The sequence below is a fragment of the Dermacentor albipictus genome, chromosome 1 (assembly GCF_038994185.2).
Source record: "Dermacentor albipictus isolate Rhodes 1998 colony chromosome 1, USDA_Dalb.pri_finalv2, whole genome shotgun sequence".
Classification (NCBI taxonomy): Eukaryota; Metazoa; Arthropoda; class Arachnida; order Ixodida; family Ixodidae; genus Dermacentor; species Dermacentor albipictus.
This window is the reverse complement of record NC_091821.1, coordinates 62,742,000-62,757,386: the sequence shown is the minus strand read 5'-3', so window position 1 is coordinate 62,757,386 and position 15,387 is coordinate 62,742,000. Positions and strand designations below refer to the sequence as shown.

Here is a 15,387-nt window from a genome sequence, read left to right as displayed (position 1 = left end):
TCCTGACCTCCGAACATGTAGGTTCAGGTTTATCATTGAAACAGGAAGTAAAACACGTTGTTGGGCTAGTTGGTGCATTGTATTAAGAAAAAAAACAGCAAAAAAAAAGACGGACACAGGAAACATACACAAGACAGGACTCTTCCAGCCTCTTTCCTGTCTTCTCGTATGTTTCCTGTGTGCGCCTGTTTTTGGCTGGTTTCTTAAAACAGGAAGTTGTCTGCAGTGTTCAATTGTGCATACAATAATATCATTATAGGTAACAAAAACAAATCTCAAAGGCTACGCTTTTGGTGGCTGCGTGCGTTGAAAGCGATTACGAAAGCTATAATGCGTCAGAGCCGCCATGCATTGACAGTAATCTCAAAGGCTATGTTTTTCTGGCGCCGACAGCTTTAGCAGAAACTAAAAACTCGAAAATCAGATACCAAATATTCCCAGAATAAGTAAATATTTCACTGTGTAGTAATAGAATATTTTAAAAACCTATTTATGTTTGCGTAGACGCACGTGGAAGTGTTACAACCTTGGCAAAGCAGAACGCTGCAGTCATCCAATCCAATCCAAGCTCTAGCCATCGTCGCCACGCCATTTTTCATTCTGCGATCGTTTTAAGGGCAGCGGAGCAGCGTTTGTCACCTTCCGTGCCTGCCGAAGTCTCCTACTCGGCTACCAAGGTATGACAGCTACATCGATTTCTTTTTTAATTCGTTTGGGTATTGAAATGTGTTTTCTTCACAGGTGCCAGGATGCCTAGACTGCGGGAGAAGCCGCACGCGCGAAAAAGAGCGTCGCTGGAAACAAAGACGATATTCTAGGACTTCGGATCTCGCACCGGCAGCCAGCAGTCAACAGCTCGAGAATTCGCAACTCTAGAACTGTGCAGTGGCGCGCATACCCCGCACGCATGCATTAACATGTGCGTTCGGGCTGTCCCTGCAAACATTTGCACGCCTTGTGATGCTGGTCGCTGCACCGAGGCGACATCGGAAGTTCAGGACGGTGGTTGTGACACTACGCGCACTAAGGACAATGTGCCTTGCTTCCCTGATGGATATACTCTACGTGACGCTTCGGATGGTTCACTTCGCTGTGAGAACGGAACAGGATCCCTTAGGAGAGGTGTACGCACAAGTCAATGCGGGTTTTCTGGTAAGCAGGACCCCGGAGTCTACGTTTGCTTTAGCTACCGCGGACTCATCATCGGCGCCCTTTGATTCTCCTGGCAAACAGCTTCTCCTGGCTAATGCGCTCATGATCAGAGCTGTAGCCGTCAGTAGCGGCAAGATCGCCTGCTGATCTCTACGAAAATAAAAAGCTCCTTTTAAAAAAGTGAAGAATATATTAGTTGTTTTTATCTACGAGTTTGTTTAATATCGTGAGAATATGGTCACTACGGCCACGGCGGGGACATTGTAAACGAGAGTACGCATTCAATGGCCAAGTGAGTTTTAATAATTGTAAGAACGCACTACGCCACGAGAAAGAGCTATTGTTTAAAGAAAGTGAAGAATATATTGATTGTTCTTCAGTAATAGTTCGTTTAGCCACGTCAGAATGTGGAGACATTGGGAACGAGAGTACGCATTTGACGGCAAGTTGACTTACGAGAACGCACTACGTCGCGAATAACATTTAAGCTGCAATACCATTAAGCATGTCCGTGTGGCACCCCGCGAATGACAAGTTTAAGGCATTAGCCAGTTAATGTCATTTTTTGTGCCCGTGTCGCAGAGTGCTAGTGAAGTGATGTAGTCAAGATTAATTCCTTCATGTCATTTCTGTTGCTTTCGCTGCTTAATAATGCTAATTGATGTGTTTTTGCTCTTTCTTTTTATTCCATGCTGCAAACTCAAATGTCAAAGCAGGGTGGGCAATAAGTATTTTTGTTCTGCTGTTCTCTACCTTGTTGTTGGGCTATTGAAATTGCAAGTTTTCTTCTTTATCCGTGTATTTATTTGTTCTTTGAACAGTACGCATATATCTGCTTATTGGTCTTTTTATGTATATGTATAAGGTGACAATAAACGTTTAATTGTATTTGGAAGTTGGTGTAAGTTCATTTCTCGTTTATTTAAAACAAGAATGCATTCAAGCATTAGACCAATGTAATATATATAATGGTCCGGTGCTTGAATGTGTCCCGGCCACTATTGTCGCTTCAAGGCATGTGTATATCTGGAATATCCCCGGGAAGACACACACACACACACACACACACGCACACACACACACACACACACACATATATATGAATAAATATATATATATGAATATATATATTTATATATACATATATATATATATATCCTGAACGTCCCCTGAATGTCCATGCTGGATGTCCGCGTCGGACGTACTACGGATGCCAAAGCAATTACCTTTGGATTTCCCAGGGACGTCCCTCGGACGTACGTCGGACATTCATGGATATCCCACGGACATCCCGAATATCCAGAAAGGACGTCCGTCGGACGTCGCCCGGATATCCGTGGTTACTTGGGGTGTGGTCTCGCCACAGGTAAGCTGCATTTCGCAGCTCCTGTACTAGCTGGTGGCAGTCGCCGAGTTGAGGGTGCTTGTCGAATAGCTTTCGCATGTACATATGGTCCGCTTCCGTTTTTGATGTAGCCGAAGTACTAGCAATATGAGTGCGATGTTCTGGCTGTCAGGCACGGCGGCCGCATTTCGATGGGGGCGAAATGCGAAAAACACCCGTGTGCTTATATTTAGGTACACGTTAAAGAACCTCAGGTCAGAAAGAAAGTGGTTTTCGCACGTGAAACCTCATTTTTTTTTTCTGGCTGTCAGGACAAGTTAACGCCATCCCGCAAAAGTTTTCATTTTAGCGCACAAAGAACGCGCGGAACGAGAAGCGCGCGCGATACCCGAACGGCGAGGGTATATGCAAGACGCGCATGCGCCATGTAAACAGCTGTTCGCCGCGGCGGTGAAGTTGCGCTTCCGGACGCACAGATGGCGCCAGCCTCGAGCTGCGCGCGCACGCCGAACTCTAGAGGAAGCAAATTTCTTGCACCCCTGGCGTCGCTAGCGCAGCGTATCCGACTTCGCCTGCCGCGGCCTGGCGCGCCGAGAACGCCGGACTATTGGCGGCGAGGAGTTACGGAGTCGCCCTCTATCGGAAGCGCCTCGCTGCCGTAGTATGAGGGATCACGTGGCGCGCTCCTCATAGGTTTTGCTGTAAGCGCTCACTGAAAACACCACGCGCGAGCTCTCCCGGACATTTCTGTAAGTACTTTCGACACAAGAGAAGTTTCTTACTGTCTAAATAATAATCTTGGGCAAGCTGAAAGCACACAATCGTTTACAGCCGCTATCTCTTTACCGAATACGTACAGTGAATTCCACTGCGCGCGGTCGCCGCGATGGAGTCTCCCGAACCGGCTTCTTGCGTGAAAGGTAGGTAAACGCTGAGAGAAAACTATGTGAAATATGTTGTTATAGTGTTTGTATAACTAAATGGAGCGTAATAGAATGAAGCCTCAATGCAGCGATCGCGCAGATTCGCAGCGACCGACTGCGCGCCTGCATACTTGTCCATGCGCTGGTTCGCTTTCTCCGCGCGCGCGTTTTCGCACCGTGCCATGAGCTTTAGGCCGCAGAATATGAGCATTTGACAGTATGCAGGCAACCATTGTTGCGTGGGCGCTATCAGAGCTGTTCAAAAATAATTTCACTGTAGAGACTTCGACGCCTACGGGGACTGTGATGTGCCGTCGCGACGATACAATCTTTTTTTTTTTTCTTCTAAGTTCTTTGACCTTTCAATACTATTTCTCGAGTTGCGTCGCACTGTATGTTTATCGGCGTTCTCAGCGTGCAATTTCCCGCTGCTCCTTTTTTCTAATCCAGTGCATTAATTCATAACACAAACATGACCATATGCCACGCTTTCTTTAAATGTGCTTCTTACCGCTGCCTTTCCACTCCACTGAACTTGCCAGTATCTATAGTATCGACAAGTTCATAGATCAAACCGTCATGACATTAGTCGGGCAGCGGACTCAGGCGAGCGTCTCAGTGCGCGTTTCCAGAACATCGCAGACCGGGCGCCGTAGCAGAAATCTTCCTCGCGTCTGTGCTTGCTGCATACCCGAGTTGTAGCCGATGACTGCCGGTCTTACGTTTCGCGAGCCAAGCTTCACACAGCTTCTTGTCCTGCGGCTACGTGTGAATAAGGCCGACACCGGCCTCCGTTACGTGCGTCCGGCCCTGCGGCACCGAGCAGTAGCCTGCCATGTTGCGCGCCTTCAAAGGCAGCCACTACCTATTGTAGTGCTTTCGAGCGTTGTAAAGGAGACACTCGAAGCGGGAAAATTTCGCCATTAAATGAAAACCGCAGCGTACGAGGGAATTTAAACTCGTTTTCAGCTCGCTTCGGCGCGCCCGAAGCAGCCGACGCGGCCGCTATGTCCACGTGATCCCTCCTAGCACGTCACGCCGACGGTGGCGCCAGCTTTTCCAGTGGTGGAGCTCGAGGCCAATATCTTGGCCTTTATAGTCCGGCGTAACGCGCGCGCGCGGCCACGCGCGTCGCGGTTAAGCGACGTCGGTGAAAAGCGCGCACTCTACAGTCCGGCGTCCCGGCGTAGCCGGCGTGCTTATTAGGCGCGCTTGGCGAGCAGAACGCCGCCGGCGCGGACATAGAGCGTGTTCTATTTCACGCGGCTGCCGCTAGACCAGAATGCACTGCGCGCTGCAGCGGCAGCGAGCAGAAGGCAGAATGGCGGCCTGCGGTGCGCGTACTGACAGTGCGCCTGTGGTTTTTTCAACATCTGTGTGTGATGACAGCGCGAGTGAGGACGCCTGCTTAATGCGATTTGCAACCTTCCATGTGTATACGATGTGAAACGCATGGACCACCGCGACACAGAGCGCAAGAACAACGCGTGGGAAGCTATACGAAAGCAGTGTGGTCTCGCCACAGGTAAGCTGCATTTCGCAGCTCCTGTACTAGCTGGTGGTAGTCGCCGAGTTGAGGGCGCTTGTCGAATAGCTTTCGCATGTACATACATGGTGCGCTTCCGTTTTTGACGTAGCCGAAGTACTAGCAATATGAGTGCGATGTTCTGGCTGTCAGGCACGGCGGCCGCATTTCGATTTGGGCGAAATGCGAAAAACACCCGTGTGCTTAGATTTAGGTACACGTTAAAGAAGCCCAGGTCAGAAAGAAAGTGGTTTTCGCACGTAAAATCTTATGTTTTTTTTTCTGGCTGTCAGGACAAGTTAACGCCATCCCGCAAAAGTTTTCATTTTAGCGCACAAACAGCGCGCGGAACGAGAAGCGCGCGCGCTACCCGAACGATGCGCATGCGCCATGTAAACAGCTGTTCGCCGCGGCGAAGTTGCGCTCCTGGACGCACAGATGGCGCCAGCCTCGAGCTGGGCGCGCACGCCGAACTCTAGAGGACGCAAATTTCTTGCACCCCTGGCGTCGCTAGCGCAGCGTATCCGACTTCGCCTGCCGCGGCCTGGCGCGCCGAGAACGCCGGACTATATCTTGGCCTTTATAGTCCGACGTAACGTACGCGCGCGCGCACGCGCACGCTACGTCACGTCGGCGCAAACGACCCCTCTATAGTCGGGCGCACCGGCGCAGCCAACGCAACCGGCGGCTTCCGACGCGCCCCGACGGGCCCGGCGCCGATATGGCTCCTGAGCCATTCGCGCGTCGAAGTCGGCGGAACTCTGGCAACACAATGCATTGCGCGCGAAGAAAAAGGCGCCAACACAACTCCGCAGACGGCTTTTGCGGACGGCGCGCGACTTGGCGAACCTTCTGCGCATGCTCCGAAGGTAGCAGCCTACGGCGCGCATCTCGGCTGGCGCAGCGCAACCGACGTAGCGTGACTGACCGCGAACGACGCTCGCCCGCGCGCCGATAACGTCGGACTATAAACGGGCCTTTAGAGTGTATATGCAGGCTAATTTTTGTAGGAAACTCTATGGTCCCAGCTAACTTGGACCAAGATTTTAGAAACATAGAGTTTCCTACACTCTATGTTTAGAAATACCTACAGTGAACTAGAATACATATATTCTAGTTCACTGTAGAAATACCCAAGAGCTCTAGAGAAATCGTACCGACTGCATAGTAACCGTAGTCGTATGTACTTACGGACAGTATTTTTTCCATCACGAAGTATTACTTTATTAATTACTTTTAGTTAGTGAAAATTTTAATTATTGCTTGAATCGCAAACATATCAATTGCAAAGTTGTTGGGCACTTCAAATAACCTCTGAATACTCTCCTTTTGCGTCGATACATCGGCTCCAGCGAGACTTCCAGCTCTCGAATGCGTTGCGGTAATCTTCCTCCGGAATTACCTTTAATGCTGCGGTGCAAGCTGTTTGATCCCGTCCACTGTCCAAAAATGCTCGACTTTCAGGGGTGTTTTGAGGCGTGGAAACAAAAAAGTCGAGGGGAGCCAAGTCCGGGCTGTATGGGGGCTGAGGAATCGTTGGCACCCCTGCTTTAACCAGGTATTCGGCGGCGATGAAGGCACTGTAGGCCGGCGCCTTGGGTTGGCTTTGAGGTGATATTGGGGTGGGTAAGCCTAAGTTTGGGGGAATATGGGGGGTGGGCCACTCTAACCATGGGGGTGATATGGGGATGGGCTAACCTAAATGTGGGAGTGATTTGCGGTGGGCCATCCTAAATTTGAGGTGATAGAGGGGTGGGCTAGGCTAAGTTTGGGGCTGATATGGGGGTGGGCCAACCTAGATTTGGGGATGATATGGGGGTAGCCCAACCTAAATTTGGGGACGGGCTAACCTAATCATGGGGGTGCATGATGTGCGGCTGGGCCAAGCTGAATTGGGGGGGGGGGTGATATATGGGTGGACTAACCTTAATTGGTGAGTGATTTGCGGTGGGCCATCCTAAATTTGAGGTGATCGAGGGGTGGGCCAGCGTTAGTTTGGGGCGGATATCGGGGTGGGCCAACCTCGATTTGCAGGTGGTATTGGAGTTGGCCAACCTAGTTTTGGTGGTGTTGTGGAGGCGGGCCAATCTGCATTTGGGGGTGATATGGCGTTGGTCCTACCCAAATGTGAGGGCAATCTCGGGGTCGGCCAATCTGAATTTGGGGGCGATATGGGGGTGGGCTAACCTAAATTTTGGGGTACGTCGTCGACTCGAAATTTGGAGGACGATTTACGAAAATACGTGCGTGGACCAACTTGAAAATTAGGGGTGGCCCAATTGAAATTTGGGATTGGGCCAACTTGATGTTTAAGGCTGGGCGAAAAGAAAATTGGGCGTGGCCGACATTGAATTTGAGGGTGGGCCAGTTTACATTTGAGGGTGTGCCAAATTGAAATTTGGGGGTAGGCCTACTTAATGTTTGGGGTGGGCCAATTGAAAATTGGGGGCTTGTTTACGAATAGTTAGACAACACGTGCCAGTGATGTTCCTGCATATTGTTCATCACCGCAAAGTACGTATATTAATAATTGTTACCCAATACCCCTCAAGGTGAGCTACCACTCGAGCCTTCCCAGCCCATTGAGCTAATAATGTCACAGGAGTGCTCTCATCGTGACGACTGCGACGTTCAGTGTGGAGATCCACAAGAACAAATCGCAGACCGAGCTGGCCATTTCCACACTAATGTCATGCTAACACTACTCGCTCGTGCTAGACGCAACACAAGCTTACAATGATCATAATTCAACTTTCATCACACGCTAGTCGACACGTTCTCAGTGCACGATTTCGTCAATCATCTGGATAGGAACCTCGCTGGATGTTTTACTGTTACTGTCACGAAAGCCTTCTCCCGCAAAAAGAATACGGGCCAGACAATGAAATCTTCCTTACCTCAGTAAGGAAGCCTTCATTGCAGTGAGGCTGCCTTATGTCACTCTGAAAGCTTCCTTACTGAGGCGCCCTCGGTGAAGGCTTCCTTGGTACTTCCTCAGCCAAACAATGAAATCTTCCTTACCCGACTAAGGAAGCCTTCATTGCGGTGAGGCTACCTTATGTCACTCTGAAAGCTTCCTTACTGAGGGGCCCTCGGTGAAGGCTTCCTTGGTGCTTCCTCAGCGTAAGGTAGCTACAAAGCTACCTTCATGCGTCCTTACGCCGCTCCTGGCCCTGAACGAGCGCTTCACCTCACTGCTTAACTACGTGGCATTCGCTTGCGCATGCGCACTGTCGCCCACCTGCGGAGAAGCGCGAGCACGGTACGTCTTGCCAGGCATGTTCGTTTCAGTCACGCGTGCGGCATGAAAGCATTGCTAGGCGTTGCTAGGCGTTGCAAGACGCCGGCGTGCCAGCGTTGCTGGAGCACATCAAGTTTTGCACTGCAATGCGCAACTTCTTTTAACTTTAGCAAACAAAACTAGAAGAAAGCGTCCACGCTTCTCTATATTAGCTATTCAATTTAAAGATTGTGCGACGATACAACATTTTTAATAGAATAATGGTGTTCGCGGAAAGATTTGAAGAAATAATCTCGAACCCAGGCACGCGGCAACTCCTCCTTAGGTGAGGATCGGTGAAGGGAGCTTTCATAGTACGCTTGCTTCCTCCATCGGTCCTTCGCTGTAAGGAGGCCTCACGTAAGGTTAGGAAGCGCTCGAAGGAAAGGAACGTTTTATTGTTTGGGCCAAGCTACCTTCATGCGTCCTTACGCCGCTCCTGGCCCTGAACGAGCGCTTCGCCTCACTGCTTAACCACGTGACGTTTGCTTGCGCATGCGCGCTGTCGCCCACCTTCGGAGAAGCGCGAGCACGGTACGTTTTGCCAGGCACGTTCGTTTCAGTCACGCGTGCGGCGTGGAAGCGTTGCTAGGCGTTGCACGACGCCGGCGTACCAGCGTTGCTGGAGCACATCAAGTTTTGCACCGTAATGCGCTACTTCTTTAGATTTAGTAAACAAAACTAGAAAAAAGCGTCCACGCTTCTCTATATTAGCTCATCAACTTAAAGATTGTGCGACGATACAACCTTTTTTATTTAATAGTGGTGTTCTGGTGTTCGCCTAAAGCTTTTAAGAGATAATCTCGAACCCAGGCATGGCGGCAACCGCTCCTTACGTGAGGACGGGTGAAGGGAGCTTTCAGAGTATGCTTGCTTCCTCCATCGGTCCTTCGCTGTAAGGAGGCCTCACGTAAGGTTAGGAAGCGCTCGAAGGAAAGGAACGTTTTATTGTTTGGGCCTACATTTTTGAGATTGACGAGGCAAGCTACTATATAACTCATACGAAGCAAATGTATGAAGGGTTATAGTGATTTTTCAAAAAATATGTATAAGTAAATAAGATTTCAGATGGTATTGTTTCGACCGGGCATGACAACAATTTCTTCCCGCCTGTCACAGTGCTTTGACCGAAAACCTAATCATTTTGCTCAAGCGTGTTGCCCCAATACTACATGTGCTGAATGTACAAAAGTGCGGTACGTGGTCACAGCTTCAAAGCCAGCCTATTTTGTGTACTGTTGTTGTGTGTGTGTGTACTGTACTGTGTGTACTGCGTAACAATATTGTATTAATGTGGAGTTTTCCTCTTCATAAGAGCACAAAAAGAAAAAAGATATTACAGATAGTAGCTAAGGGCAAAGTACATTGGAAGATCTGATACCAGCATTTATTTTTCATTTGCGGGTTGGTCTCCGCTGGTAGATCGCTGCCCGATCACTTCAACGAATTTTGTTTGTGTGCAACTGCAGCAAAAACAAAGATACTACCATTTCATTGCCAGGACTTTTATGCCCTCCACACACACAAGAAGGACACCAGATAATGGCACTATCAGTTTATAAACTGATATTGTTTTGCTAATTTCAGTGTAGCGTGGTGTCTGCGAACGGAGTATTTTCTTAGTATCAGTCCAGTATTAGCAGTGAGAAGCAGTTCGGTCTACCATCCCCATGAGGGCATACTAGCCATTGTAGCACTTTACTCTAGGACAAGTGCTAAAAACTTGGTGTGCTTTGTCCTGTCCGCAGGTCGTCCATTCATTGTGTTATGGTGACCATCAACGTTGTGTCCGTCAGGCCTCCTCCTCATTTTAGCTTCACCATCGCGAGAGTGTACAGAGAAAGGAAACTTTCTTCACAATCAGCCCCAGCGGGATTCGACCACTCGTAACTGCTGCAATTTGCATTCAGTGGCTGGGCATGCTAACTACATCCTTAGTTTCACAATGGCTAGAGCGCGCAGAAAAAGTAGAGCTTTAGTCGCTATCACTACCACGAACCCATGTCAATGCAGATATAAGTACAGTCGCGATCAATTTGAAGGTGATCGCTCGAGCGGCGACCAAAACTAGCAGCAGCGCCACGTTACGTCATCACCGTCGGTCGAGAGGGAAACATCAGATAGCTCCCCTCTCTCTCTTTTGGTGTTCCCTGAAAAGCTGTCACTCCCGTCACCGTTCACGGCATAACCTGCGAATTCATTTCGATTGCGTTATGAGCTTTTGCACAGAGGCGTCATTGTTAGCCAAGATATGCATGAGGAAGCGACGCACACAGATCATTGCCATGAAAGGGAAACAAACACAAAAATGTGGCGAGTTGGTCTGGGGGGTGATGGTTGCAGCCTGGAAGAGCATAATAGGTGAAGAAGGCCGCGCAATTTTTATCTTCGCAGTTCCGAAATCGGCCGCTATGCTGCTTGGAAGGCCCGCCGGTCGATGTTCGCGCGATCACCTTCAAATATGATCGCGACTGTACGTGCAGGGGCTGGGCATGCTAACTTCTGCGCTACCACCTGATGCCGCCACCTCAGATTTTCTATGCGTACCTGCTTCTTGTTTTTATCGCAGACGCATGCAGGACAAACGCGGATAAGTAATTGGATTGGATTGGGAAAACGTTTATTGAGCTTGCAGCAAAGCGCGAAGGCGCGCTTCGGACGTGGCCTACGTCGTCATCGTGGCGGGTGCTCTGCCAGGATCCCTGCTCGCCGTTGCCGGCTCGCCAGGCTCCTGCCTAGTGTTGTAACTGGGTCGCAAGCCCCAAGGGTAGCGTTGCCCTGGCGGCCTGGGGCACAACTGGAAGCATCCGAAGGTCCTGGCAAAGCATGAGTCGACTGCTAACAGAACAACTTGTTTATTCTAGCATCACAAAAGAGCGGTCGGTCAGGTCGACCGAAGTGGAGAGACGGGAGAGCACATTACTCGACGGAAGAAATCGGAGCCTCTCTTGGCTCCGGGGCAGCTGCTTTTATACTCTCGGAGCCGAGGGCAAGAAGAAACGGCTTGCGAGAGGCGCCCGTGACGGCGGGGCACGGACACGCTGAGACACGTTGAGACGAGTAGGTGACGCATCCGCCGGGCTGGCGCCGGTCAGACCTCCTCGCTTCACAGTTGGGGGAGCTCCTCTCCCCGGCTGCCGCGCTTTGACAAGCGTGGGCCCCAACATGCACACACACGCATACACGAAGACACGTGACATTGAAACATGTTTGGACGCGCATGGCAGGAGGCGTTACGGCAGCGCTGAACGGGCCAAAATGTCCGCCGCTTTGAATGAAGCCCCAGCGTCCGTTGCATCCGCGCCGGCTATACCGCGAGTCGTAGGCGAAACGTAACAGTAGCCAGCGCCTCGATGACCTGCTGGAGGGCCTGGAGTTGTTTTTATTGGTCGTCGCTCCGCGTTGCTTCCTCAAGCTGCGCCGGTATACGTCCTGAGTTAGCTTCGCTTGGATGTTTGGAGCAATCTCATAGCATGTGTTCAAATGTGGCCGTCTCCCTGCAGCACGCTCTGCACTTGTAATGGTGGTGCGCTTCTGCAATAGCGCCGGGCTTGGAAACGTTCTTGTTTGTAGTTGCCTGAACAGTACGGCCTGCGACCTGCTCAGCCCTTTGCAGGGCGGCGGGAGAAGTCTGCGGGCCAGCCGAAAAAAGCCTTGGTCAATTCGTTATAGCTGGTCATCTGGTCTTTGGCGCTGAACCACAGCGGGCAGCCATTGCCTTGGGCGTGGTCGGTTAGCCCTCGCGCTCGGGCGCGTGCCGTTACGTTGCGATTGGCATGCTTCTCCGACACTTGCCCTGCGTACGCCGGGAACCACTTAATTCGAGTCCTCTTGTCGTGGTTTGCCTCTCGGAGCAGGACGCGTGCCGCCGTTGGGGCAATTCTTCCTTTGGCGTAGTTCCTCACCGCCTGTCTGTAGTCGCTGAGGATCATGTGGCATTCTCGGTCTACGATGACCAGGGCGATGGCTATTTCTTCTGCTTCCTCCACTTGCGTGCTCGACGTGCTGGCGGTAGCCCGCACGTTGCCTCCGGAGTCGACCAAAAATTTCAGTGCCCTCCCACTCTGTGAAGAGAGATGACCAGCGAAGCTTTGTATGTGGGCCCCTTAATGGCGAACTGTACCTCTGCCGCATGTCGGCCCCGCATTGCACTGTCTTCTGGATCGGCCCATCACGTATGGGGAGTGCTTAATGCCTGCTGCTCCTCCACCGCAGGTCGGCCTGGCATGGCGTTACATACGGGATCAGCCCACGTGTGGGGAGAGCTGAGCGCTTGCTTCACCTCCGCTGCGGGTCAGGCCGGTATTACGCTATCTTCGGGATTTTGCTCTACACGCGGACGCGATAGTGGGGAAAGTAGCCCTTAAGAGGAACCTTTAGCTCGAGATCTGGTGGTCCTATCTAAATACATGTAAAAGGAGAATTCGTTTTTCTCCACAACCACTGCATCAAATTTTACACGGTTTGCTGCACTTAAAAGAAAAACTTAAAATCTAGTGACTGTTGGTTTAGGATTTTTGATTTAGGTCATCATTTGTTTATTAAAAATTGGCAAAAATCGAACATGTTCAGAAAACGAAACCATCGAGTTTACGACTCTGTCTTTCGGCAACAAAAACTGATATCACAATTCTGTATATTGCATCTAGCAGCACATCTAAAGCGGTCAAAATTGATATTTTATGCATGAATCTAAAAAAGTTTAGTAATGTGGAAATACAGCTTTTCCACAGCCCTTGTTCACAACGTAACGACTTCAGTAAGATATAAATCGGCATATTGGATTTGTCCGCTTTGAATTGTCTAAAGGATATATGCTGTTTACAGAACCGTGATATCAGTTTTTGATGCGGAGTTATTAATTTGTAAACTTCGTGCTTCTGTATTTCTCGCACTTTCGAAATTTTGAAAATCTTTTACCAGAATTCAAGCCCTAAATAGAAATTCCGCTTCCAATAGTCACTAGAATTTACCTTTCTCTCCCGAATCCAGCAAATTTCATTAAAATCGATTCAGGGGTTATCTCAGAAAAGAGTTTCGGTGTTTTACATCTATTTGAATAGGCCGTGTCGGAGTTGTACCCGAGTTAAAGCTTACTCTTAACAACTTCGGTGTAAAAAAAAGGAATCAAAGAATAAAAGAAAAAAAAACGCCTCAGCCGACAATATCGCCGCCTCAGATTTCGTCATGATGGCACCGCCACCATTAGCACGGCTCCGTGAGCAGCTACCAAGCTGTTCACTTTCGTTATCTTCCTTCCCTCGGCGGCAGCGCATTGTCTTGATGCCAACGACACGCTAAATCTGCACCATCATTCCATCATGCATCGCTTCTGCGACCAATCAAGCTTGCGGCGGCACACGTTCACTGCCCTATTGACACTAAAACTTTAAAATGCTTGCCTTCGAGAAAGCAGCATGAATAAAAATGGAACGCGACTATGTGGCCATGGGGAACATGTTCACGGGGCCATACTATTGATGACAGCATCACAAAAGGCTACATGTGGTCAGGTTGACTTTACATGTTTGGAAGGAATGACTGACGGGCTAGCTGCTTCATTATCACATAAAGAACAGCGCTTAAAGTTAGCGCAGTGTGTGTGTGGTTCCTCCTTTGTATCCCGTCGTGAAGTGCTGTTCTTTCTGTGACTTTACAGATGTTCTTTTTCTGCGTCAGTTGCGTCTTCCAAGAGTGTTTACTTGGAAAATGTTTGTTCGCATGGCTCTTACAGAAGCATGTTTAGTCGAAATTTTTTCGCTTGGCTGCATAATCTCGAGGACGGGCTCCAAACTGCTCATGTTCTTTAGCCCCGCAAGAACCATTACTGAAAACTTAATTAACGTACCTTTGTTAATTACGCAAACAACTTCTCAACTTACTCCGCATCTAGAGGTTACCAATCTGAACACTCGAATGATAAAATGATGTTAGCATTGTTTGTATTGTTTCAATATTTTGTTTCGTGCAGTTAAAAGCAGCCGGCATATTGATGGTGCTGTAGACTTCTTATAAAGTAAGTGTGAAAGCTTGGATAGGTTAACTTGGCACAAATCAACTTCATGAGCTTAAGCACATGGCCCAACCTTGCACGTCTGCCTTTACAACCGATTCTCATACATTATACAAGAAGCACCTCAGCGCTACGGTACATCCCACAAGGTGTGCGAGAACATTGTCCTCGCTTCCGATTAGGTTTCTGAGCGTTGGTGGCATCAGGCTGGGTTTCCTGGAATCATCAGGAATAAAAACAGCTTCCTGGAGGAAAGCATTGGGTACATATTCAGTACTTTGTAACATATGGATCAGCACGGATATGTACGTTATATACGTTAGAACGAAAAGTACTGAAATATTAAGGTGAGGGTTTCGCTGGATGTATTTTAGCTGTCTAATGATAAGATCTAAACAAAAAATACTGTGATTTTGTGACAATTAATGCTGACATGAAATATGAGCTCCGACACAGTACCCATGGTGGAACTGGCCCCTGGACTACAGGGCCACATTGAACCACGATATGCTGGTTTGATAAATACTAGTAATTGGACAGTGGTTCGCTCTTGAATTTCCTGTATGTCAGCGCCGCTGTGCAGTGTTGGGGGCCCTTTTTAAACCACATGTGTTTCAGCTAATATTGAAAGCAACTGTGTTCTTTTTCTTATGGGGGGGGGGGGCTTTTTTTAGCGTCTAACCACAGTTCCAAAGTTATCAGTTAACTCAAGATGCGCCTGCATGTGTTTCTAATATCCAGTATGTTGTCACGAATTCGATAGCGAAAGAGCGTTATCAGATTGCGCGCGTGAAGCGAATACTGGCGCACATTCTCCATCACATTTGACGACCCGAGATTGCGCTGCAATGTACGAGCATTCCAATCTGACGAACCGACGCCTTGATCCGTAGATCGGAATCAGAGGAAGCATTTTGCGCGCAGCCATCGTTATGTTTGAGTGTTATTTTCTTTTCCAGCGCAAGCTCATCTTATATTTAGTAACATTCGTGACTGACTCTTTTGGAAGTGTTTTGTTCTTGACATTACTACAACGTGAGAGTATAGAGGTGCTCCATCTTAATTGAGTGAATACTGGGAAACGGACTAGGCCTTTTATTGCATCTGCGTTTACACATTTACCGCACAAATTTATTTTTCATAACTTAC

The 15,387-nt window shown here is 49.0% G+C and overlaps 1 long non-coding RNA gene across 1 annotated transcript; it reads left to right on the top strand.

Annotated features, from left to right (window-relative positions):
• Positions 1-570: 570 nt before the first annotated feature.
• On the top strand, positions 571-2,047 carry LOC139055126 (uncharacterized). The gene is made up of 2 exons (XR_011511647.1): positions 571-677; positions 742-2,047. It is a non-coding gene; the product is annotated as an uncharacterized lncRNA (long non-coding RNA).
• Positions 2,048-15,387: the final 13,340 nt, after the last annotated feature.